This window comes from Galeopterus variegatus, unplaced genomic scaffold (assembly GCF_000696425.1).
Source record: "Galeopterus variegatus unplaced genomic scaffold, G_variegatus-3.0.2 Scaffold455, whole genome shotgun sequence".
Classification (NCBI taxonomy): Eukaryota; Metazoa; Chordata; class Mammalia; order Dermoptera; family Cynocephalidae; genus Galeopterus; species Galeopterus variegatus.
In genome coordinates, this window is record NW_007726566.1 from 253,187 (window position 1) to 278,905 (window position 25,719).

The 25,719-nt window shown below is 38.4% G+C and overlaps 1 protein-coding gene across 1 annotated transcript in view; it reads left to right on the forward strand.

Annotated features, from left to right (window-relative positions):
- The first annotated feature begins 7,136 nt into the window (after positions 1-7,136).
- The window catches only part of DIP2B (DIP2 disco-interacting protein 2 homolog B (Drosophila)), a 103,255-nt gene continuing 84,672 nt past the window's right edge, over positions 7,137-25,719 (forward strand). The window contains exon 1 of the mRNA XM_008568974.1: positions 7,137-7,216. The gene's annotated coding sequence lies outside the window, so the exon portion shown is untranslated. The remainder of the gene's footprint in view (positions 7,217-25,719) is intronic.

A 25,719-nucleotide genomic window follows, 5' to 3' on the forward strand; every position in this document is an offset into this window, starting at 1 on the left:
ATTGTTATTATATTCAAACAATAGAAACAGATAAGATTCTATTGTCTCTTTTTGCCAAAGAAAAATAAATTATGTACATGTTGATCATTGAGAAGGAAGGCTTTGTGTTATAGAAGAACTTAAAAATCTGTGGTTTTCTTAAACTTACTGTTACTAAACCGTATAACATCATTACTATTTAAACATAAGGGTGACCCCTAGTGGATACTCTGCACAGGAGACTAAAAGATGAGGAGCCCCCGAACTGAAGCTGTTGCAGTGTAATAATCAGCAAGTAGTCTTTTTCTTTGGATCTCTATTATATTTCACACTAGAATTTAGAAGTTATGAAGAAGATTAAATTTGTGAGGACGGCAGCTTCCATTTCAGCACTTATCTGTATTTAATGATTTTTAAAATTACTTTGATTTTATACATAATTCTCTTTCTATAAACAAAACAGTGAAATGGTGAAGTACCTCATCAGTACCTCATTCTAAATACTTGTGGGATTTTTATGTCCCATCTGATCCTCAATGTTGTGTATAAATTGTTTTTACATAAACAGTTGTAATCATTGTGTACATTGTGAACATTTTGTATTCATTTATCAGATGACATTATTTCCTTTAGATCGAAGTGTCTGCATAGTCTTATTTAAAATTTTTTTTTTCTTTTAAAAAGATGACCGGTAAGGGGATCTTAACCCTTGACTTGGTGTTGTTAGCACTACCCTCTCCCAAGTGAGCTAACCGGCCATCCCTGTATGGGATCTGAACCCATGGCCTTGGTGTTAACTGCACTCTCCCGAGTGAGCCATGGGCCAGCCCCTTATTTTAAATTTTAATGGCATATGATATCTCGTTATGTTGATACATTTAGTTAATTCTATCTTTGCTTTTAGCTTTTCCTTACCATGGCAGTAAAAATGTACACATCTTATTCAAAAACAGAGGAATCTGTATTTTAGCATCCCAGGTAATTTCTCAGATCTGGCTGGAGTGTAAAACCCTGGTGAAGGAATGACTCACCTTGAGGCAGCATCTTGCCAGAGCCACTGATGTTACACGTGCTGTTCAATAATGCTCAGCTGCCCTGTGCCGCAGACTCCCTCCTCTCTTTGATGAGGCCTGAGGTACATTGTTTCTTGTCCCTGTCCATGGCAAATTGTTGTCCATGCAAGTAAGATAAGGTAGGAATAAGTCTTCCAAAATTTTTTTTTTCCTTTTTGTCTTTTTTCGTGACCGGTAACGGGATCGCAACCCTCAGTGTCGCGCCCGTACCGCAACCGGCAACAGGATCGCAACCCTCGGTGTCGCACCCGCACCGCGCTGAACCAGTGAGCGGACCAGTCTCTATATGGGATCCGAACCCTCGACAGGAGCGCTGCCGCGCTCCCAAGCGCCACCCTCTACCGAGTGCGCCACCGGGCCGGCCCCTTCCAAAAATTTTTTAATCTAACCAGGACATAGTTTTCTCCCTCTCCACCAAATATACATTGATTGGCCAGTTGCTTTTGGAGAAAGGAAACAGGTTATTGATTTTAAGGTTAGAAAATCCTGCTCATAGTTTCATAATTTATCTAGGCAGCTGACAACTTTTATTTTATCTTATTTTGGTAGGAATCTGCTCTGTGTGGTTATTACCTTCAAATTGAGAAAAATCAATATAATTTTTACTTTTTTCTTTACACTTAGTCATTTTCTTGATGTTCCGTAGTGAACATCTATTATTTTTACACTCAGGAAAAAAGATCTTTTCTAAGTTATAGAAAATTTATAAAACCCAGTAAAGCCTATGGAAAAACATATAGCTGACCCTTGAACAACGCCAGGATTAGGGACACTGTGCAGTCAAAAATTGGCATATACTTTTGACTCCCCCAAAACTTAACCACTAATAGCCTGCCGTTGACCAGAAGCCTTTACTAATAACATGAATGGTCAATTCACATGTTTTGTACATGTAATACATATTGTATTCATACAATAAAGTAAGCTAGATGAAAGAAAATGTTAAAATCATTAAGAGAAAATACATTTACTGTACATATATTTGCTGAAGAAAAATCTGCTTATGTGTGGACCCCCCACATTTCAAACCCACGTTGTTCAAAGGTCAGCTGTAAAAATCATACAGAATCTCATCACCTAGAGATAATTACTGTTTAAATTTTACTGTATTTGCTTCCAGTATTTTCAATACACAATTAAATGTATTTAAATTTTTATTTTTATTTATTTATTTATTTATTTATTTATTTATTTATTTATTTATTTATTTATTTATTTATTTATTTATTTATTTATTTATTTATTTATTTATTTATTTATTTATTTATTTATTTATTTTTTTTTTTTTTAAAGATGACCAGTAAGGGGATCTTAACCCTTGACTTGGTGTTGTCAGCACCATGCTCAGCCAGTGAGCGAACCGGCCATCCCTATATGGGATCCGAACCCAGGGCCTTGGTGTTATCAGCACCGCACTCTCCCGAGTGAGCCACAGTGTATTTAAATTTTTAAATTTTAAAAAAACTTCAGTACTTGGAAACAAAATTTTATGAAATTCATATAAATTAGAGAGTGACTAATCACATTTCAAAAAGATTAACTACAGGGCTTTGTTATTAAGCTCTCCTGTTATATTTAAAGTGATTTCATTCTTAGGAATTCACTTTGCTCTTTTTCTTTTCTTCTACAACATTTTTAGATAGCCTCTTGTGAACTTGATGCAGTTGTATTACATACTTGAACCAAAGCTGTTCTATCAGAAACCCATGTTTTTGTGGCATTGTGCTTTGGGCACCCGAGGAATGCTCACTGAACGTACTCGTCAGTCATTTATTGAAACTGCAGATCAACCTTTTGGTTTCTTTTCTGGCACACTATAATGAAATGTTTGTCATTATTTTAGATCCCAAAGAGACCTGGTCTGTTTACATGACTGAATTCCTGAGGGAACTGAGATAAACATTGCAGAGTGTCATGTTAATGTTCCTTGGTGAAGAGCATATTGTGAGACTTTTTTTTTTGGTGCCAGTGCAGTAGATCTCTTGGCTAAGTGTCATCTGATTCTCAGTTCTCATCAGATGTCCTTATTTGTGTTATATTTTATAGTTTGATATGTGGTAATCTCTAGGTAATCCTGAGTGGAATGTTCTTTTTTTCCAGTTCTTCCACAGACAACTGTATCGACTGCCAGTTCCCCTGTTACCTCCCTATCATTGTAATAATTTTTATTTATTTATTTTTTTCCTTTTTGTCTTTTTTCGTGACCGGTAACGGGATCGCAACCCTCAGTGTTGCGCCCGCACCGCGCTCAACCAGTGAGCGGACCAGTCTCTATATGGGATCCGAACCCTCGGCGGGAGCGTCGCCACACTCCCAAGCTCCACACTCTACCAAGTGTGCCACCGGGCCGGCCCATAATTTTTATTCTTTAACTTACATAATCTTCTTTTTGTTTTTTTAATTAATTGCATTGAAAAACACAAAGTACAAGCATAGGTGAGAGAGGTTAAAAAAAACAAAATCAAAAACATAAACCTTTTATGTCCCTCCTTTGTGAAGTAAGAATCCATATTAATTCTTTTCACCCTTTGGATTATTAGCTGTCTAATTTGGAAGCACCATGTTTTTTAGCAGGGTGGTTTGGTCTGCAAATTTGCTTATTTAATAAAATAACCAGTGATAGGTAATTCAGTTGTATATTCATTACAACCAAAAATAATGATTAAAGCTAGTGTTTTAAAACTTGGTGCTCGAAGTCAAACCATTTTCTCTGTGTGTTTTTACAAGCCAAGTAGTTCATGTGTGCTAATCTAATTTCCTTCCTGTATATATCATCTGACCATACAAATAAAAATAGCCCCTTCTTAATTTTTTGTTCTGTATTTAAAATTGGAATATATTTTTAAAGTAATTTCTCTAATGATTGGCTGAAAACTTTATCTGGAGGGGCTTTTTGCAGAATCTTTTGCATGATGGCAGGTGGGTTTTTTTTTTGTTTTTTGGTTTTTGTTTCTTTTTTTTAAATTAATTTTTTACTGCTGACTGTAAATCCTGAAGCATTTAAATGCTTCTAAACTAAATTATTAATTCTGATTAGTTCCCTTTTAAGAGTTTAGGGAGAATATTTATATCCTTTCTCATTGCCTTTTCTGGTTGAGAACCAGTGGAATTAGACTTGGTTTTTTTTTGTTTTGTTTTGTTTTGTTTTAAAGATGACCTGTTGGGGGATCTTAACCCTTAGCGTGGTGTTGTTAGCACCGCGCTCTCCCAAGTGAGCCACGGGCCAGCCCTATGTAGGATCCAAACCCGCGGCCTTGGTGCTGTCAGCACCGTACTCTCCCGAGTGAGCCACGAGCCGGCCCTAGACCTGGGGTTTTGAATCCTGGCTCTGCCACTCCCTGGCTATGTGATTTTGAGTAAACTAATCTGTGTCTCTCTTCTCCCTTCTGTAAAAAAAGGATAGTGATAGTGCTGACTTCATAGTGTTGTTGTGAAGAATAAATAAGATAAAATTTAAAAACTTCTTTATGGGGGCCGGCCCGGTGGCGCACTGCTACAGTGCGCCGCTTGGGAGTGTGGCGGCGCTCCCGCCGAGGGTTCGGATCCCACATACAGACCGGTTCCTGCTCGCTGGCTGAGCAAGGTGCGGGCGCAGCACCAAGGGTTGCGATACCGTTGCCGGTCCCGGTCCGGTACGGGCGCGACACTGAGGGTTGCGATCCGTTGCCGGACACGAAAAAAGAAAAAAAAAAAGAAAGAAAAAAAATAAACTTCTTTATGCACAGTGCCTAGCACAAAGCAAACACTTAAAAGTTACCTTTTATTATTACATGTCATGGGTTGGTAAACTTTTTCTGTAAAGAGCCTAGATACCAAGTATTTTAGGCTTTGAAGATCATTCTGCCTTTATAGTGTGAAAGCAGCCATAGACAATGGATAGATGAGTGTGGCTGTGTTCCAGTAAGTCTGTTTATAAAAACAGACATATTTGGCCCAAAGCCTATAGTTTGTTGACCCCTAATCCAGACTAATAAAACTAACAAAGGAAGCAAGTTATGGAAAATATTAAGAATTTAGTGGGTATTCTGTGAAATGGATTGTCAAGAGAATTTAAGTTGATTAAAACTTCAATTTACAACCCCAGACATTTCAACAATCTCAGTGTCTAAAACATGTTCTACTCAGTTTTATAATGAAAATTTCAGCTACCAGGAACCACCAAAAATAAGCATTTCTAGATTTGTAAAAACACATTAGTAGAGAACATCCTAAAGTTACCCATATATCATTTTTTAAAAAGAAACTTTTGAATTATTTCTTAGGGTTTTGGGGGTCAGGAATTTGGGCACGGCTCATTTTGGTTATTGTTTTTGCTCTGCATGGTGCCAGCTGGGGTCTTTCAGTGATTTTTTTCACCTAGTGGATGGGCTGTCCTGGATGAAGATGGCTTATTCGTATCCGGGTGCCTTGGCAGGGGCAAGGGGAAGGCTGGACTCAGCTGGGACTGTCCACTAGAGCTTCTACATATGGCATCTCCAGCATGCTAACCTTTTTGTGTGTGTGTGGCTGGCTGGTCTGGATGATCTGAACCCATGACCTTGATGTCCTTTTTTTTTTTTTTTTAAAGTGATACGACATTGTTACTGTGCATCCCAGTTCCTGTAATACCTTAATACTGTCAGCCTTTACTTGGGTTTGTGGGACTGTGGCTTGTATTCCCCAGACCACTGTGCTTTGAGTCTGCTTTTTCATTTTTTGTCTTTACAGATCTGCAGTCTAGAGCAGTGTGTTGGCTGCATAGGTGACATCTTACTGTATTGGGCACTTAATTTGCTGTGTGTAAGCTGCCTTGCTGGGCACAACTAAGTGCTGTTTAAGAAACTTAAAATATGTCTAAAAGAAAGAAATCCTGTCATTTATGACAACATGGATGAACCTGGATAACATTATGCTAAGTAAAATAAACCAGTCGCATAAGGACAAATAATGCATGATTCTACTTACATGAGGTATCTAAAAGAGTGAAACTCATAGAAGCAGAGTGGAATGGTGGTTGGCAGGGGATTTGGAGAAGGGGAAATAGGCAGTTGCTCTTCAACAGGTGTAAAGTTTCAGTTATGAATATGATGAATATGTTCTGCTCTACAACATTGTGCCTGTAGTTAACAATACCATATTGTACACTTAAAATTTTGTTAAAAAGGCAGATCTCATGTTAAATGTTCTTACTACAATTTTTTAAAGAAATGACTTAGGAGCCAGCTCTTTGAGGGGAAAAAAAAGCAGTAAAGGGGCCGGCCCATGGCTCACCCGGGAGAGTGCGGTGCTGATAACACCAAGGCCATGGGTTCGGATCCTATATAGGGATGGCCAGTTAGCTCACTGGCTGAACATGGTGCTGACAACACCAAGCCAAGGGTTAAGATCCCCTTACTGGTCATCTTTTGTAAAAAAAAAGCAGTAAAATATCAGAACTTAAAGTGTTTTTCTTTTGCTTATTTACCTGTTTATTTCCCCCTTCCCCATACTCTTGATAAGACAGTAAATGTCAGGAGGGTAGAGTATGGGGCAGACCAGGAACTGGAAAGGGACAGGCTCACTGGTGACTCCAGTTGGCTAGTAGACTTGACTTGAAGATACATTGGCATAACAAGCACCCTGTTTTTGCTTGAATTATATGTTTATCTGGAGTGACTGATGGGTATGGTGGCTAAAGCTTTTTAAGCTATTCTTTGTTATCACTGTGCAGGATTAGGGGGTCATATGCACTCACCCCCACTCCTCCAACACCACCACTCCTTGGAGTCTCGAATGGCCTTTTCACTCTTATATCTTCTTGCTATTTTTCTTCTATCAGCCTGTTGAAAATTAAAGCTCTAAGAAGATATTGCATATGATATTATGGCTTTTTTGTAGCCTGGATGTCTTTGTATCATATTTATGTATATATATATATATGAAAGCTCTCTAACCCTTTACTATAGATCGGATAACAGCACCTACCTCAAAGTGTTCTGAGGATGTTTAAAGTGCTCAGAAGGTGTTAGCTATTATTGTTATTGGATAACCATTTTCCAACATTCCTTTTTTTTTAGAAACTGATTCAGCAGTACAGAAGGAACATAGAAATCAGACACCTGCTCCATCTGCAAGTCAAACTTCTGCTCCCTCTAAGTACCACCGAACTCGATCTGGGGGAGCCAGGGATGAACGATACCGATCAGGTGAGAAGTAACTGTAAGATTACGAGCTGAGTAGTTTTTACTGACTACAGTGTGAACTGTGTATCCCAAGAGCTTCTAATGTTTGTTTTGTTTTTTTTCCTTGAGGCACCAACAGGTGTATATTAATTAATTTATTAATCATTTAGTTAGTACCTACTTTGTATCAGATGTAGTAGATACTCAATATTTGCTATAGATTCAGCAGCAAATAAAACTGTTTCTGCCCTCGAGGAATTTAACAGTTTAAGCAGGGGAGCCAGTCCAGCACAAAGGCAGTGTAAATAAATAAGTAAAGAAGGAGGTGGAGGGTTAGGGTGAGCTCTGCTTGGAGAGCTCAGTGGACTCTGTGAGAAGAGGCAGGTCCTTCTGTGTTTTCCACAGCTATTGATTAACTAGTCTCTTAACTAATGGAGCTGGAACAGAAACTCAACAATGAAATTTCAAATTAGTAAACTCTTAAACGTTATTTCTTCTATCCCAAAAAGTGCCCAGGAGAAGGGAAAAGGCAAGGTGCTGTGGCAGGCAGTGGCAGCATGTTCCTGCTCATACCGTGTTCAGGGTCACCTGGTCAAGAGTACCAGATGTGCCACTCTGAGCAGAGAAACAGATCATAGACCCCCAGTAGGACGTGTGGTGTAACGAGCCCTTCTGATGTCCATTTACCATCCACTGTGCCAACAGTAGTCTCTGTGGCACATTTTTTTTGTTTTTAAGGGGTGGCAGAATTAATCTGAAAAACTAACTGGAGTATTATTTTACTTTCTCCAAATTTTTGTCTCCCTTGTACCTGCTAAGGTTGCCTTCACCTTTTCACAAATTATAAAACAGAGTGTATGTCACATTCTCTCAGAAACTGCTTTAGAGAAGATGAGGAAGGGACACAGTTGCAGAGCTGTGTCAGCCATTTTGTGAACTGATTTAGTGGATATGTATTTTCATGCTCTGGAAAGAGGGGATGAGAAGTGTTCAGTCAAAAAAAAAAAAAAAGAGGTTGCATACCACATCAGAATTTTTCTTGAGTGACCAGGGGAAGCTTGCTCAGAGAGTAAGACATCTAAGCTGAGTCATGGCAGACAGGTGAGAGTTAGCCAGGGAAATAGCTGCAGATAGTAAACCCAGAAGTAGTTCTTCATTGTAGCCACAACTTAGAATGCAAGGGCGAAAAAGAGGTGGGAGATCAGGCTACAGAGATTACCAGATACCAGACGTTGAGGAATCTTGAATGTCACTGAAAGATTTTCAGCAGAGCAGTAACACAATCAGCTTTCTGTGTGTTCTAGTAGCTCACTCCACTGCAGACTATAGGCTCCCCCATGGCTGTGTCCCAGTGCCTGGCACGGGACCTACCATATATAAAAGCTAAGTAGATATTTGGAAAAAGGAAGGAATAAAAGTAGTTATTAGTTAAGAAATGGATTAGATGGGAGTTAAGGCTGAAAGTAGCAGAGCATATCAGGCGATCCTATTTATTGGCAAATACCCAAGCTTGATTTCCAGGCACCCAGTGTCACCATTGGAGGCTGGGGCCCAACTTCAGCAGCAGCATGTTCTGACCTGTCCAGGAGGGTTCTAGCTTTTATAGCTCTCATCCCTAGCCTTCTGGGAGTTCTCGTGGTTTTTTCCCTTTGTTTTGTTTGTTTGTTTGTTGCTGTTTTTACAGCATATAATAAAAGGATTAGTAAGGAACCAAAAAGACGATTCTCTACATCCTATGTCTAAGCTGATCAAATATAGAAAATGGCTTTAGTGAGCTCATTTAGTAAAGTTTTGAGCTTCACCTTCAAAAATCCAGCTGTGATCTCCATCCCCTGTTCTTTTACATCAGTTCTTTCTGAGTACCCCAAATTTTAGACAGTGTAGTCTGTGAATCAGGTATTAGTCAGCAGACTGTGGAGACTGGGTTAGGTGCAAGGGTTCTGAAGAAGGTTTATTTATTTTATTTATTTTAATTTTTGTGTGTATTTTTTTGTTTTTGGTGGCTGACTGGTTCAGGGATCTGTGAAGAGGGTTTAACAGTTGGGTTTTAGGTATTTATCTCACTGGGATTTTTTTTTTTTTAAACATTAGTAGCAAGAAATAGACCAGAAAGGAGGTAGAGAAGGAAAGGAGGTAAAGTATTTAAAACAACAACAACAACAACAACAAAAAAAAACAAACAAAAAACCCCTGAAGACATTAAAATCTATGGAAGTACTGAAATACTATCATGAGAGGGAACATGAAAGAGGCATACAAGCATAGACTTTGGGTGAAAATCACATTTTTCAGTATATTAGGAATTGTTTAACTTTATAGCAAAAGAAAGCCCAGCACGTTGGAGAAATCGACGGTTTCTGAGAAGCCAACAGCAGCAGTAGAAGTGGAACAGATAAGTTGCAGAGGTTGATAGAACCTGAACTTCTGCCTCTGCTCCTGCAGTTAGAGGAAGGGTTACATTTACATGTCACATGCAAAAATAGCTTAAGAACTTATAGTATATTTAGAAGAAGTTGCAAGAATTCAGAATAAAGTGATGAATTTACAGGAAGGATTTAATAGTAATGTTGGTGAGTCTACCTGGAAAATCCTCTTATTTGGTGGAAGCTTATTAACACCTACGACATTTCAACCAATCATAATCAGCCTAAATAGACTCTGTTTCATGTTTCAGACACAGTATAAAGAGCTTCTATTTCTTCAGAGTTAGGTCATCTGCACTGATTCTGTTCTTTGTGCTTAGCCAAGAGGGACCTTACATTTCAAATACACTACTTATTTAGTACCTCTTTTTTCTGCACATCAAGGCATGATAAACCTTTCTACATGCACGTGATATATGGCCCCACGTGTAGAAAATACTGTTACTGAGATGGGAAGTAATCTTACTGTAAGTCATTCTGACAACTCCTTTGATGTTAATCTCTTGAGAAATTAGCCACCCCAAACAAAACAACAAAAATAAGAAAAGACTTTAAGAGAGTATTTGTTTTACCTTAATCAGCTCAAATGTTACTGCTGGGAAACAGTACCCAGCTTCTTCATGCTTCTGGCATTGATGTCCAAAGCCAGCCATACCTGGGGACTGAACTTTGGAAGAGGTTTCTTTAGCAAATATTGAGATGAATCATACACCGAGTCGAATTCAGTTAAGAGGGCTGCCTGTTCTTCTCAGTAGAGGCTTGTAGAGGCTTTGCTAATAGAGTAACTGTGAACATCTTTTGACACCAGTGTATGACCCAAAGTTTATCATGTTAGATAATAGTTGGGTGGCTTGATGTGTTTTGTGGTGATTTGATGCTGTGAATCCTTGTGGCAGGGAAGAACATGCTCCATAATTATTAATCATCTAAACAGACCTAATATATATATATATATATATTTTTTTTTTAAAGATGACCGGTAAGGGGATCTCAACCCTCGACTTGGTGTTGTCAGCACCACGCTCAGCCAGTGAGCGAACTGGCCATCCCTATATGGGATCCGAACCCGGGGCCTTGGTGTTATCAGCACCGCACTCTCCCGAGTGAGCCACGGGCCGGCCCCAGACCTAATATTAATGTGAATAATTCCCTAGCTTTGTCAGGTTTGCCATTACACATGGAAATACTTTTGGAAATGTGCTAGTTTTAGTTAATAAGTGTGAGCATTTGATTTTCTCTTGTTCTATTATTGGCTGTAAGTATGTGGGCTGATTTCTGGGTTCTCTACTCTGTTCCATTGGTCCGTGTGTCTGTTTGTTTGTTTTTTTTCCTTTTTGTCTTTTTTACTGACCGGTAACGGGATCGCAACCCTCGGTGTTGCGCCCGCACCGCACTCAACCAGTGAGCGGGAACCGGTCTCCACATGGGATCCGAACCCTCGGCGGGAGCGCCGCCGCACTCCCAAGCGGCGCACTCTCCAGTGAGCCACCAGGCCGGCCCCATGTGTCTGTTTTTAATGCCAGTACCATGCTGTTTTGGTTACTATAGCTTTGTAGTATAATTTGAAGTCAGGTAGTGTAATGCCTCCAGCTTTATTTTCTTTTGCTAAGGATTGATTTGGCTATTTGGGGTCTTTTGTTATTCCATACGAATTTTAGGATTGTTTTTTCTGTTTCTGTGAAGAATGTCATTGGTATTTTGAAGGGGATTGCATTGAATCTGTAGAACACTTTTGGTATAATGGACTTTTCCCCAAAGTTAATTTTTTCGGTCCATCAACATGCAATGTGTTTCCATCTTTTTGTTTCCTCTTTAATTTCTTTCAGTAGTGTTTTGTAGTTCCTACTGTAGAGATCTTTCAACTCCTTGTTTAAATTTATTCCTAGGTATTTTATTCTTTTGGTAGCTATAGTAAATGGGCTTGCTTTCTTGATTTCTTTTTCTGCTAGTTCATGTTGGTGTATTAAAACACTACTGATTTTTGTGGGTTGATTTTGTATCCTGCAACTTTACTGAACTTGTTTATCAGCTCTAGGAGTTTTATAGTAGACTCTTTAGGTTTTTCTATATATAAGATCATGTCATCTGCAAATAGGGACAATTTGACTTCTTCTTTTCCAATTTGGATGTCCTTTATTTCTTTCTCTCGCCTGATTGCTCTAGCTAATACTTTAAATACTATGTTGAGTAGGAATGGTGAGAGTAGGCATCCTTGTCTTGTTCCTGTTCTTAATGGAAAAGCTTTTAGTTTTTCCCCATTCAGGATGATGATGGTGGGTTCATCATATATGACTTTTATTGTGTTGAAATACCTTCCATCTATACCTAATTTGTTGAAAGTTGTTATCATGAAGAGATGTTGAATTTTGTCAAATGCTTTTGTCTGTGTCTGTTAAGATAATCATATGGTTTTTGTCCTTGTTTTTAATGATGTGGTGTATCACATTTGTTGATTTGCATATGTTAAACCATACTTGTGTCCCTGGGATGAATCCCACTTGATCATGTTGTATAATCTTATTGATGTGCTGTTGTATTGTTTGGTCATATTTTGTTGAGGACTTCTGTGTCTGTGTTCATCAAGGATATTTGCCTGTAGCTTTCTCTTTTTTCTTTTTTGTTGTGTCTTCATCTGATTTTGGTATGAGGGTAATGCTGGCCTCATAGAATGAGTTTGGGAGAATGACCTCTTTTGATTTTTTGGAATATTTTGAAAAGGATAGGTATTTTGGTAAAATTCAGCAACAAAGCCATCTGGTTCTGGGCTTTTCTTTGTTGGTAGACTGCTGATTATTGCTTCTATCTTATTACTCATTATTGGTCTATTCAGGTTTTCTATTTCTTTTTGGTTCAGTCTTGGTAGTTTGTATGTGTCCACAAATTTATCCATTTCCTTCATGTTTTCAGATTTTTTGGCATATAATTGTTTGTAATAATCTCTAATGGTTCTTTGCATTTCTGTGGTATTCCTTGTAATGGCTTCTTTTTCATTTCTGATTTTTGTTGTTTGAGTCTTCTCTCTCCTTTTTTTAGTCTGTCTAATGGCTTAACTATTTTGTTTATCTTCTCCAAAAGCTAACTTTTTGTTTCATTGATGTTTTGTGTTGTCCTTTTGGTCTCTACTTCATTTAGTTTTTCTTCAATCTTAATTATTTCTTTCCATGTACTAATTTTAGGACTGGATTGTTATTGTTTTTCTAGTTCTTTGAGTAATGTTAGGTTGTTTATTTGAAGTCTTTCTATTCTTTTGTTGTAAGCACTTATTGCAATAAACTTCCCTCTTAGTACTGCTTTTGTGGTATCCCATAGGTTTTGATAAGTTGTGCTTGTATTTTCATTTGTTTCAAGGAATTTTTTGATTTCCTGCTTTATTTCTTCTTTGACCCATTAGTCATTCAGGAGCATGTTTAATTTCCATGTATTTGTATAGTTTCCAGAGTTTTGTTTGTTGTTAATTTCTGATTTTATTACATTGTGGTCTGAAAATGTATTTGATGTGATTTCAGTCTTTTTAAATTTGTCAAGACTTAATTTATGGCCTAACATGTGGTCTGTTCTGGGGAATGATCCATGTGCTGATGAAAAGAATGTATATTCTGTAGTTGTTGGATGCAATATTCTGTATGTCTGTCAATTCTGTTTGGTCTAAAGTGCTGTATAAATCCAATATTTCTCTGCTAATTCTTTGTCTAGATGATCTGTCCAATGCTGAGAGTGGCATGTTAAAGTCCCCAACTATTACTGTGTTGGGGTCTATCTCCTTACATCTAATAACAGTTGATTTATATATCTGTGTACTCCAATGTCGGGTGCATTAGTATTTATGATTGTTACATCTTCTTGGTTTGAAGTCTCTTTTATCTGATAAGTATGACAACTCCTGTTTACTTTTGGTTTCCATTTGCATAAATGTCTTTTTCCATCCCTTCACTATTAGTCTATGTGTGTCTTTATTGGTGAAGAGAGTTTCTTGCAGGCAGTATTTAGTTGAGTCTAGGTTTTTAATCCATTCAGCCAGTCTATATCTTTTAGGTGGGGAATTTAATCTATTTACATTCAGGGTTTTTATTGAAAGGTATTGCCTTATTCCTGCCATTTTATTAGTTTCTTTATGGTGGTTTTGTATTTATTTTGTTTCTTTCTTTCCCTTTGATTGTTTGTTGTTTGGTGTTTTTTTGTAGTGGTAAGATACATTTTCTTTCTCTTTCTCATTTGATATCTGTTCTACTAGTGGTTTTTATTTTTTCTCATGTACTTATGGTGATATATATTGCTCTTTTGATTCCAGACGTGGGATCCCTTTGAGGATTTGTTGAAAGACTGGTCTTGTGGTGGTAAATTCCCCGTTTTTGTTTGTCTGGGAAAGCTACTGTTTCCTTCATTTCTGAAGGAAAGCTTTGCTGGCTGTAGTATTTTAGCACTTTGAATATGTCATCCAACTTTCTCTTGGCTGGTAGGGCTTCTGTTGAGAAGTCTGCTATTACCCTGATGGGGATTCCTTGATAGGTGATTTGAAGCTTTTCTCTGACTGTTTTTAGAATTTTTTTTTTAGAATTTTTTTGTCTCTGACTTGACAATATGACTATAATTGTCTCAGGGAGATCATTTTTGCGTTGAATCTGTTTGCGGATCATGTCTCTCCCAATACTTGGGAAGTTTTCAGCTATTATTTCATTAAATAAGCTTTCAATGCCATTTCCTTTCTCTTCCCCTCTAGTACACCCATAATACAGATGTTTTTATGCTTAAGGTTATCAGAAAGATTTCATAGGTTTTCTTTGCTTTTTAAAATTCTTTTTTTTTTTTTTTGGTCCAACTGTGTTAATTCACAAAGCCTGTCTTCTAGTTCAGAAATTCTTTCTTCTGCTTGTTTTAGCCTGCTGCTTATGCTCTTGGTTGCACTTTTTATTTTGTTGAATAAATTCTTCAGTTCCAGTATTTCTGCTTGGTTCCTTTTTATTGTTTCTATCTCTTAATTGAATTTCTCATACATGTCCTGGATTTTTTTTTTTTTTAATGTCATTGTGATTTCTATTTTTTCATCATATGAGTTTCCTTAATATTGCCATTTGGGATTCCTCTTCAGGCAATTCATCAATTTCATGTTGTTTGGGGTTGGTATTGGAGAACTGTAGTCTTCTTTGGGGGGAGTCATGTTTCCCCATTTTTTCATGCTTCTCATATGTCTGCGTCGATGTCTGGACATCTGGTGGTGTAGTCTTTTCTTTTAATTTTAGGAGTGATTTTTTAAGGAAGAGACTCTTTCCTGTAAAAGTATTATAAATTGACAGTCAGGTTAGGCATTCTAAGTTTGCACCTGTGGGACTGCAGTAGTACAGCCTTCGTGCAACTTCTTCAGCTGTATTCAATCTTGGAGTTGTCTGTGGGTACCTTTGTGACGTAGGTAGTGGGGCCCTTGGCAGTTTCTTTTTGGGGTGGGTGATCCACTGGTGGTCAGTGAGCAGGTGTATACTGGTGCTGCAGGTCCTGGCAGCTCTGTAGAGGGCTGCTGGATCAGCTCTTGGGCCTGCAGCAAGCCTGCATAGATGCTGCAGGACCCAGCAGCTCTCTGGAGGGTGCAGCTGAGCCCAGCAGCTGTGTAGAGGCCGACTTGGAGCATCAAAGCCCCTGCCCTTTCTGGTTTTGGTCTGGGAGCAGGTGTACCCTGGCGCAACAGGCCTTGGCAGCTTTGTTGAGGACCACCAGATCAACTGTTGATCCTGTAGAAAACCTGCAAGGAAGCAGCAGGCCCTGATGGCTTTGTGGAGGGCTGAGTGGGAAGGAGGGATCACATCACCAGGTTGGCCATTTGTACAGGCACTTGTGGGCTCAGTGGGTTCATGGGTTGTGCAGGGCAGGTACATGTGGATGTGGGGAATAACTGCTTACTGGTAGCTTCCCTGCCCAGCTGGTCTGCCTGCCTGCCTGGGGGAGAGGGAAGGGAGTGTTGCATGGGCTCAGACACTAGGGTCTCGATCCCTCTGTCTGGCCTAGGCTCCAGGCAGCTGGGGTTGTGGTTCTGCCAGCACCCGTGCAAATGAGTGGAGGGTTGTGAGGAGAGGTAAGGCTACCACTGGGCTGGCTGTGGGCAGGTATGGGCACCTGTGGATTCAGCGGGTCTGCAGGGTTGTGGTCCTGCTGGCTCCCGTACAAACATTTAGAAGGTTGCTGGGGGAGATGGGGTTACCACTGGGCTGGCTGTGGGCCAGTGCACTTACCTGTGAGTTCAGTGGGTCTGCAGGGTGTGGTCCTGCTGGTGCCCGTGCATACGTGTAGAGTGTTGTGGGTGGAGGCAGGGCTACCACCAGAGTGGCTGTAGGCCAGTGCAGGCACCTGTGGGTTCAGCAGATCCACCAGCTATGTAGGGCAGGTGGTGAATGTGGGGAACCACTGCACCTTGGCAGCTTTTTAGCTCACCTGGTCTACCTGTTTGCCTTTGTGGGGAGAGAATACTATATGGATTCAGACACTGAGGTATAGGTCTTTCTGTGTGTCCTAGGCTCCAGGCAGCCAGCGCTATGGTCCTGCCGGTACCTGTGTGAACATAGTAGAATGCAAGCAGGGGCCTCCAGACAAAGGGAGTATGTCTCACTGGATCTGGTGCAGGGTGCACTCCAGCTGTGGGTTTGGCTTGAAGACAGCACTGTGTCACAGCTGCTCAGGGCGGGAGGGGTTTTCCTCTCCTTGGGCGTCCACGGTGCAGCTGTACACTCTTCCAGCTGCTCTCCAACTGGGCCTGGGCCCTGAAAAGTCTGGGGGACTCTTGTGGTGGGGATCACTGGCATTTGTAATGGGTGTGGAAACAGCTGGGGACTTTTCTAGCTTACCTTCTCTCTTCCTGATTCTGAGTTGGTCCCTGTGGTGGGGCAGAGGCTGGATGCCCTGCTCTGCTCTCTCTGGTGCCATTCTTGTTTTCCATGTTTCACAAGGATCTCATCACTCTCCTGGTGCTCTGCAGCATATTTCCTCATTCATTACTAGCAAAATATATTTGTCTGTTTTTTTGGTCTCTTTTTCAGGTGGGTATTAGCGCCAGACTGCTCTAGTCGGCCGTCTTGGGACTGTATCACCTGTTCCACTGTTGAGAAGGTGCTTTCTCTCAGTATAAGCAGTTAATCATTTATTTTCCAAGACAACTAAGAACCATATTTCTTCTAAAATAAGGACACTTTTCACATTTAAAAATATCTGAAATCAGAATATGTTTTAAATAAAATGAGATCATATATTCAATAAAATATGGCAATCTTGATTCAACCAAGTAAACATTAAGGACACTAAAATAGTATAATTAATATAAATGCAGTATAAAATTACTTCATCTCAGAGCTAAAAATAAGTTGGTACTGTGCTCTTAATATAGCCCAACAGTTTGACAGTATCTTTAAAACTTTAGATATTCATATTCTTTGACCCAGAAATTCTCCTTCTAGGAACTTATCCTTTTTTTGCAAGGAATATTCTATACAAGGTACAGAGGCAGCATAGAAGAGGCAGACAGTGAAAGACGCTCAGTGTCAAGGATGGGCTTCATGGAGGTGGTGATGTCTGAGCTATTCGGAAGGATGAATAGCTGTTTGCTGTGTAGATATTCCAGGCAAAAGAAACATAATTTCTAAGGCAGGGGAATGTGATATATAAAGTTAAGATTCTCCCCCCTTCCCACTCAGTACACAGAGTAGTGCCAGAATTAATGTGTGATATCCTAATGGTCCAGAACTTAATAGTTGTTGCCTCTGCTGTAATTAAAACTGTTCAATTGGTCAGTACCTTAGAAATTGGTAAAAAAGGCATGACTCCTTGATGGCTTGCAAGTAACGCATTAAACTGTGTCTCTCTACTTTATGACTCAACCCACCCACACGTCTGCCTTTTAATCTCAATCTCTCTCTCTCTCTCTTTCTCTCTCTCTCTCTCGTCTGTTCTGCCCCTGGTTTTTAAAGCTCATCTCTGTCACTCACGTACCATGTCTTTTAACCACATCATAAAAGCAAGCCAAGAGTTAGGAGCAGTGCTTTAAAACTAAATAAAATAACATTTTTCACTTATCTTTTTGGAAAAAATGAGAAAAGAAATGGTCCAGTGTTGTCCATAGATGTGAAGAAATGGATACTCTTCTGTCCTGTTAGTAGGAGTGTTATTTCTTTTATTACTAATGAGATTGGACATTTTGTGATATGTTTATTGGCCATTTCTGCTACTTTATAAACTACCTGTCCATTACCTAAGACTTTTTTTGTTTTTAATTGGGTTTTTTTCTTATCTATTTGCAAGGGCTTTTTTAAAAATCTTAAGGATTCTAACATTTAAATTGTACTAGAGTTATTAGTCAATGCAAACAGGAAAGATAAATCAATTAAAAGTGTAAGAATTAGAAAAGAAGTAAAACTATATTAGCAGCTGATATGATAATTAATTTAGAAAACCTGAGAATCAATGACAAAATTAACTTAATAAAACAATTTAGTCAGGTAACAGGATATAGAATTCATAAAGAAATCAGTAGCCTTCATATATGCAAACAATATATGCAAACAATAACCAGTTAAAAGATAAAGTGGTAGGGGCTGGCCCGGTGGCGCACTGGATAGTGCGCTGCTTGGGAAGTGCGGCGGCACTCCCGCCCGAGGGTTCGGATCCCACAAAGGGACCGGTTCCCGCTCACTGGCTGAGCGAGGCGCGGGGGCAACACCGAGGGTTGCGGTCCCGTTGCCGGTCCCCGGTCCGGTATGGGGGCGACACTGAGGGTTGCAATCCGTTGCCGGACACGGAAAAAGACAAAAGACAAAAATAAATAAATAAATAAAAAATAAAAAATAAAAAAAAAAATAAAAGATAAAGTGGTAGAGTAAACCTCCTTACAAAAGCAATAAAGAAAATAAAGTAGGGCCAGCCCCATGGCTCAGTGCGGCACTGGTAGTGCTGAGGTCGCGGGTTCGGATCCTATCTAGGGATGGCCGGTGCGGTCACTGGCTGAGCGTGATACATACAACACTGTGCCGAGGGTTGCAATCCCCTTACTGGTCAAAAACAAACAAAAAAAAGAAGATAAAGTATATTTAGGAATAAACTTAAGAAATGTGTAAAACCTTAAAGAAGAATTTTAAAACACCCCTGAGAGACACCAGAGTAGACATGATAAATGGAAAGGCATCTTGTTCTTACATAGACGATTCAACATCATGAAGATGTTAGGTCTCCCTAAATTAGTCTAATCCCAATAAAAACACTATCAAATTTACGTATGGAGCTAGAATCCTCATTTTTGGAATTCTTTTGAAAAAATAAACATGTAAGAATAGATAGGAAAACATCAAAGGAAGAATAGCTACTAGGTATTAAAACACTGTAAAGTCTCTGTAATTAAATCGTTGTGGTGTGGCACACAAATTAGCAGACAGACCATTGGAATAGAAAAAAAGTTCAGAAGTAGACCAGAGTACGTCTGGGAATTTAGTATACAATAATGATGGCATTACAAATCACCAAGGTAAAAATGTACTCCTTATCCAATATATGGTTTGCAAATATTTTTTTCCATTCTGTAGGTTGCCTTTTCACTCTGTTAATTATTTCCTTTGATGTGCAGAAGTTTTTAGGTTTGTTGTAGTCTCATTTGTCCATTTCTGCCTTTGCTGCCTGTGCTTTTGGTGTCATATCCAAGAAATCATTGTCAAATCCAACATCATGAAGCCTTTCCCTTATGTTTTTCTTCTAGGAGTTTTAGTTTCAGGACTTAGGTTTAGGTTTTTAACCATGTTGAGTAAATTTTTGGTTTTTTGTTTTTGTTTTTATTTGGCAGCTGGCTGGTACCGGGATCCAAACCCTTAATCTTGGTGTTATAACACCATGCTCTAACCAACCGAGGTCACCGGCTAGCCCCCAGTAAATTTTTGGATATGGTGTAAGATAAGGTTCCATCTTCATTCTTTTGCATGTGGCTATTTAGTTTTTCTAATATGATTTGTTGAAGAGACTGTCCTTTCCCCATTGTGTAGTTTTGGTGTTGTTGTTGAAGATTATCTGAATTTATATGAGAGGGTGTATTTCTGGGCTCTCTATTCTGTTCTATAGGTCTTTATGCCAATATTACAATGTTTTAACTACTGTAGCTTTGCAATACGTTTTAAAATCAGGAAGTATGAGGCCTCTACCTTTGTTCTTTCTCCAGATTGTTTTGGCTGTTTGGGGTCCTTTGAAATTTCATGTGAAATTTAGGGTTGTTTTTTCTATTTCTGCAAAATAAAAATGCCATTGAGATTTTGGTTGGGATTGCATAGAAACTATAGATTGCTTTGGGCAGTATGGGCATTTTTTTTTTTTTTTTCTTTTTTGGCAACTGGATGATATGGGGATCTGAACCTTTGATCTTGGTGTTAATAACACCAGCCCCTATAACTAACTGAGCTATAACCAGGCAACCCCAGTATGGACATTTTGACAATATTAAGTCTTCCAGTCCGTGAACATAGGATGTCTTTCCCATGTTGTCTTTTAATTTCTTTCACTGATGTTTTACAGTTTTCAGTGTACAAGTCTTCTGCTTCCTTGGTTAATTTTATTCCTTAGTATTTTATTCTTTCTGATACTGTTGTAAATGAGATTTTTTAAAAATTTTCTTTTCAGGTAGTTCATTGTTAGTGTACAGAAACAGCTGTTTTCTGAGTGTTGATTTTGTATACTACAGCTTTGCTGAGTTTGCTTATTAGTTTCAATAGTAGGGCCGGCCCGGTGGCGCACTGGATAGTGCGCCGCTTGGGAAGCGCGGCGGCGCTCCCGCCCGAGGGTTCGGATCCCACATACAGACTGGCTCCCGCTCACTGGCTGAGCGTGGCGCGGGAGCAACGCCGAGGCTTGCGATCCCGTTGCCGGTCCCCGGTCCGGTACGGGGGCAACACTGAGGGTTGCGATCCGTTGCCGGACACGGAAAAAAGACAAAAGACAAAAAAAAAAAAAAAAAAAAAGTTATTTTGTGTGTACTCTTTAGTGTGTTCTACATATCAGATCATGTCATCTGCTAACATAGATAATTTTGCTTCTCCTTTTCCAATTTGGGTGCCTTTTATTTTTCTTGCCTAATGGCTCTAGCTGTGACTTCCAGTACTATGTTGAATAGAAGTAATGAGAGCAGGCATCCTTGCCTTGTTCCTGATTTTAGAGGAAAAGCTTTCAGTTTTTCACTGTTGAGTATGATGTTGGCTGTGGGCTTTTCATATGCTACCTTTGTTATGTTGAGGCAATTTCCTTTTTTTCCTCATTTCTTAAGTGTTTATCATGGAAGTGTATTGAATTTTGTCATGTGATTTTTCTGCTTCAATTGAGATGATCATATGATTTTTTTTTCCTTTGTTCTGTTAATGTACTATGTATCACATATGTTGGTTTTCATAAATTGAGCCATCCTTGCGTCCCATGATAAATCCCACTTAGTCGTGGTGTATAATCCTTTTAATGTCCTGTTGAATTAATTTGCTAATATTATGTTGAGGCTTTTCCATTAGTATTCATCAAGGATATAGGTCTATAGTTTTCTTCTCTTGTAGTATCTTTGTCTAGCTTTGGTACCAGAGCGATCCTGGCCTCATTAAATGAATTTGGAAGTGTCCTTTCTTTTCCATTTTTTGGAAGAGTTTGAGAAAGATTGGTGTTAATTCTTCAAGTGGGGCTGGCTAGTTAGCTTAGTTGGTTAGAGTGCAGACTTATAACGCCAAAGTGACAGGTTCAGATCCCCGTACTGGCCAGCTACCCCCCAAAATTGTTTTTGTTTGGTAGAATTCTCCAGTGAAGCTATCAAGTCCTGGACTTTTCTCTTTTGAGAGGTTATTGATTATTGATTCAATTTTCTTACTAGTTATAGGTCTCTTTATATTTTCCGTTTCTTCATGATTCAATCTTTGCAGGTTGTATATTTCTAGTAGGTTTTGCAATTGTTCATATATAATTATTCATAGCAGTCTCTGTGGCATTAATTAAATGTCTCTCCTTTCATTTCTTATTTTAGTAATTTGAATCTTCTCTCTCTCTCTTTTTTTCCCTTTTTGTCTTTTTTCGTGACTGGTAACGGGATCGCAACCCTCAGTGTTGCGCCCGTACCGCGACCGGCAACGGGATTGCAACCCTCGGTGTTGCGCCCGCACCGCGCTCAACCAGTGAGCAGACTGGTCTCTATGTGGGATCCGAACCCTCGGCGGGAGTGCCACCGTGCTCCCAAGCGCCGCACTCCACCGAGTGCGCCACCGGGCCGGCCCTTCTCTCTCTCTCTTTAGTTAATTTAGCTAAGACTGTGTCAATTTTGTTGATCTTTTCAAAAAACCAACTCCTAGTTTGATTTTTTTCCTCCATATTTTTCTATTTTCTGTTTCATTTCATTTAATTCTGCCCTAATCTTTATTATTTTTTTCCTTCTGCTAACTTTGGGGTTAGCCTGTTCTTTTTCTAGTTCCTTGAGGTATAGGTAGGTTGTTGATTTGAAATTCTTCCATAACAATTAAAAAAAAATTTGCATGGCAAAAAAATACCACAAAATCAAAAGACAAATGACAAACTGAAAGAAAATATTTCTGACATATCTCAGAGATATGTTGAAAGGCTGATATCCCTTATATATGAAGAACACTTAAAAATTAAATGGAAAAATGGTCAAATGACGTGAACATTCACTTCACTTAAAAATAAATAATAAAATGGCTTTTAAGTCCTCTGTGAATGTTTAATCTCACTAATGAATAAGAGAAATGCAAATTAAGACTTTATACTAGTATACCAAACCTCAGCTATCAAGTTGTCAGTAATCAAAAAGCTAAATACTATACTCTGAAGGTGAGGCTGTGGGGAAAGCTAAATACTATACTCTGAAGGTGAGGCGTGCCTGTTTCCCAACAGCCTCACCTATACACTGCTGGTAGTAATACAGTATGATAAAAATTCTTTTGGAGGGGAATTTTCTAAGATGAAACAAAATTTAAAGTGTGTTTACTTTTTGATTTAGGTGTCTCACTTGTAGGAATTTACTCAGGAAGTACACCCTCATCAATCTAAAAATATATTGCAAAAGGCTGTTCATTGCAGCATTATTTGTAATTATAAAATATTGGAAACACCTATATGCCCAAATATAGGATAGTAGTTGAATAAACTATGGTGTACAATGGAGTGCTTTGCAGCTGTAAAAAAGAATGAAGATGATCTTTAGTAGCTCATTCAGAATGATTTCCAGGATATATCGAGTGGAAAAAGCAAAGTCAAAAAAAAAGTATATATAACATGCTACATTTTGTGTATGAAAGATGGGGAAATGAGAAAATACATATGTGCCTGCTTATTTTTGCAAAAAAATAAAAATGAGTGTATATAAAATCTCCTTAGGTATTAGTCTATCTGTCATATGTATGTGTGTATATATATGTATGTATGTGTGTGTATGTATGTGTGTATGTATATGTGTGTGTATACACACACAAACACACACATACACATACATATGAAGGAAAGACTAATATCTATAGAGAACGAATGGGATTGAGGTAGAAGTGATTGGTGGGGCAGTGACACTTCTTTATATTTACTTTTTGGTATACTTTTGACTTTTGGAGCCACGTTAATGTTTAATCAGCAAGTTTGGGAGAAACCTGTAGAATACAAATAAAAACAAATGAACATAGCTGTATGTGTAATATAACCAAACCACAGCAGGGATGGGTGAGAACTAACCCAAATAACTTTTGAACACAGTATTTTAACTAAAGACAAAAAGAACTGCAAACAAATATTAAACTCTAGTTAGAAAATTTGTTTTTCATAGCAGTATGAGATAGCAATTTTGAAACTCCTTTCTGTGTATTGCAGGATTGAATGAATGAAAAAAATATATTGACAATATTGTGAACCAGGCTTCTTACTGTTAGACAAGGGAATTACAAATGGAAAGGGGGAAAATTAGAATGATGTTGAATTGGAATTATTAGAGGTATTAGTATGAACTCATCATTTTTAATATAGATAGAAATAGGTGTAGCTATATGTGTGGGAATATTTATGTTTTTATCCTTTATCTCTTGAAAGGGCTTGGAAGAAAGACACCTCAATAGCACTGAGTACCCCTAGTTCTACTTGGTTTCTAAATATTATTCATTCTTCACTAAAAGGAGCCAGGGCTCCTTAGAGAAAGATATAATTCCAGGGCTGGAGCAAGGAAAGTATCAGGTGAGCATGGAACACCTTATATCATAAAACAAATAGCTGCTCACAATGATAGGATTGTGTCAAAAGTACATAGGAACCAGTTTGAAGGGACTGCTATTGGCCAAATCTGGAATAATCTGAGTATAAAAATAAATAATTATTGCAATGGAATAGTCGTGGAATAAAATAAGAATCAGTGGGTCCATATTGATGTAAATAAGTAAATGAGGGAGAAGGGAAATCTTTTTCTTTCTCTTTTTCTTTTTTTTAAAAGATGACCAGTAAGGGGATCTTAACCCTTGACTTGGTGTTGTCAGCACCACGCTCTCCCAAGTGAGCTAACTGGCCATCCCGACATAGGGATCCAAACCCTTGGGTGGAATAAAATAAGAATCAGGGGGTCCATATTGATGTAAATAAGTAAATGAGGGAGAAGGGAAATCTTTTTCTTTCTCTTTTTCTTTTTTTTAAAAGATGACCAGTAAGGGGATCTTAACCCTTGACTTGGTGTTGTCAGCACCACGCTCTCCCAAGTGAGCTAACTGGCCATCCCGACATAGGGATCCAAACCCTTGGCCTTGGTGTTATCAGCATCACACTCTCTCAAGCAAGCCATGGGCCGGCCCTAGCTTTTTCTTATAATAAATATCAACTAATAAATTCAGAAGGAATGGTGGAATTATAAATCAGTATATTGTAACCATTATAATAATACTTGATTCAGCCAAGAATCATCAATGGATCCTAAAACTACTAGGTAAAAGTTTGATGAAGTATATAACATTTACACAACCTCAAATATCTCCCCATAAATTACTTATTAACCACAAAAAGAATAGTCACTTTGTAGTGTATTGACTTAGTAGACACCATCTTAACCAAAGTAATCAACTTTGTGGTCAGAGTTACATCACAGGTATGGGGCAGATGCATTATGATACCATGTTTTGAGAAAGATACATTACTTCTGTGGTAGTCCTGCCAAAATGCATAACCTGAAACTAATTATGAGGAAATATCAAATAAACCAAAATTAAAGGACATTTTACAAAATAACTAGTCTGTACAAGAATGTCAAGGTAATAAAAGACAAAGAAAGGCTGAGAAAGTGTTCCAGATTATAGAAAAATAAAGAGACAACTAAATATAATGTGTGGTCCTCTATTAGATCCCAGATCAGAGAAAAGAGGTGAAAAACTGTAAAGGACATTATTGGGACTGTTGGGTAAATTGGAATATGGATTGTGGATTAGGTAATAGTTTGTATCAATGTTGAATTTTGGATTTTGATAAATGTATTGTCATTATGTCAGAGAAATCCTTGTTCTTAGGAAATAATATTGAAATATTTCTGGAAAAAGAAGTACATATACTTTGATCTCAGCAATTATTGGAATTAATCCTATGGAAATAATTAAATGGGTGCTAAGATGAAAATACTGAATTATTCTTGCTATGAATAGCAAAAATTTGGAAATATCCTAATAATAGCCTAATTATTATCAGATATTATTAGGGGTTGCTTAAATAAATTCTGGCACTTTCATATAGTGAAATAACTGTGCAGCCCTTCAAAATTATGTTGTAGGTCTCTGCACAGTGAGATGTTTCTAGTTGTATTAGTGAAGGCTATTTTGGTTGCAAGAAACAGGCCAACTCAAGCTGCCTTAAATAGCTGGGGTAGGTTGTGGAAGCAAAAGGGACAGCTGGGAAATCCCTAGAAAGGAAGAGAGAACTGTGGGGATCTCAACCTTGAAGTTCAAGGACCTTCCTTTTTTCTAGGGCACTATCATTAAAGTGACTTAACTCTAGGTCTTGCAGTTTCTTGATTCAGAGTTTGAATTCCCCCCAAAAAGGATCTGGTTGGTCCCGGACTTTTTTTTTTTTTTTTTTTTTTTTTTTTTTTTTTTTTTTTTTTTTTTC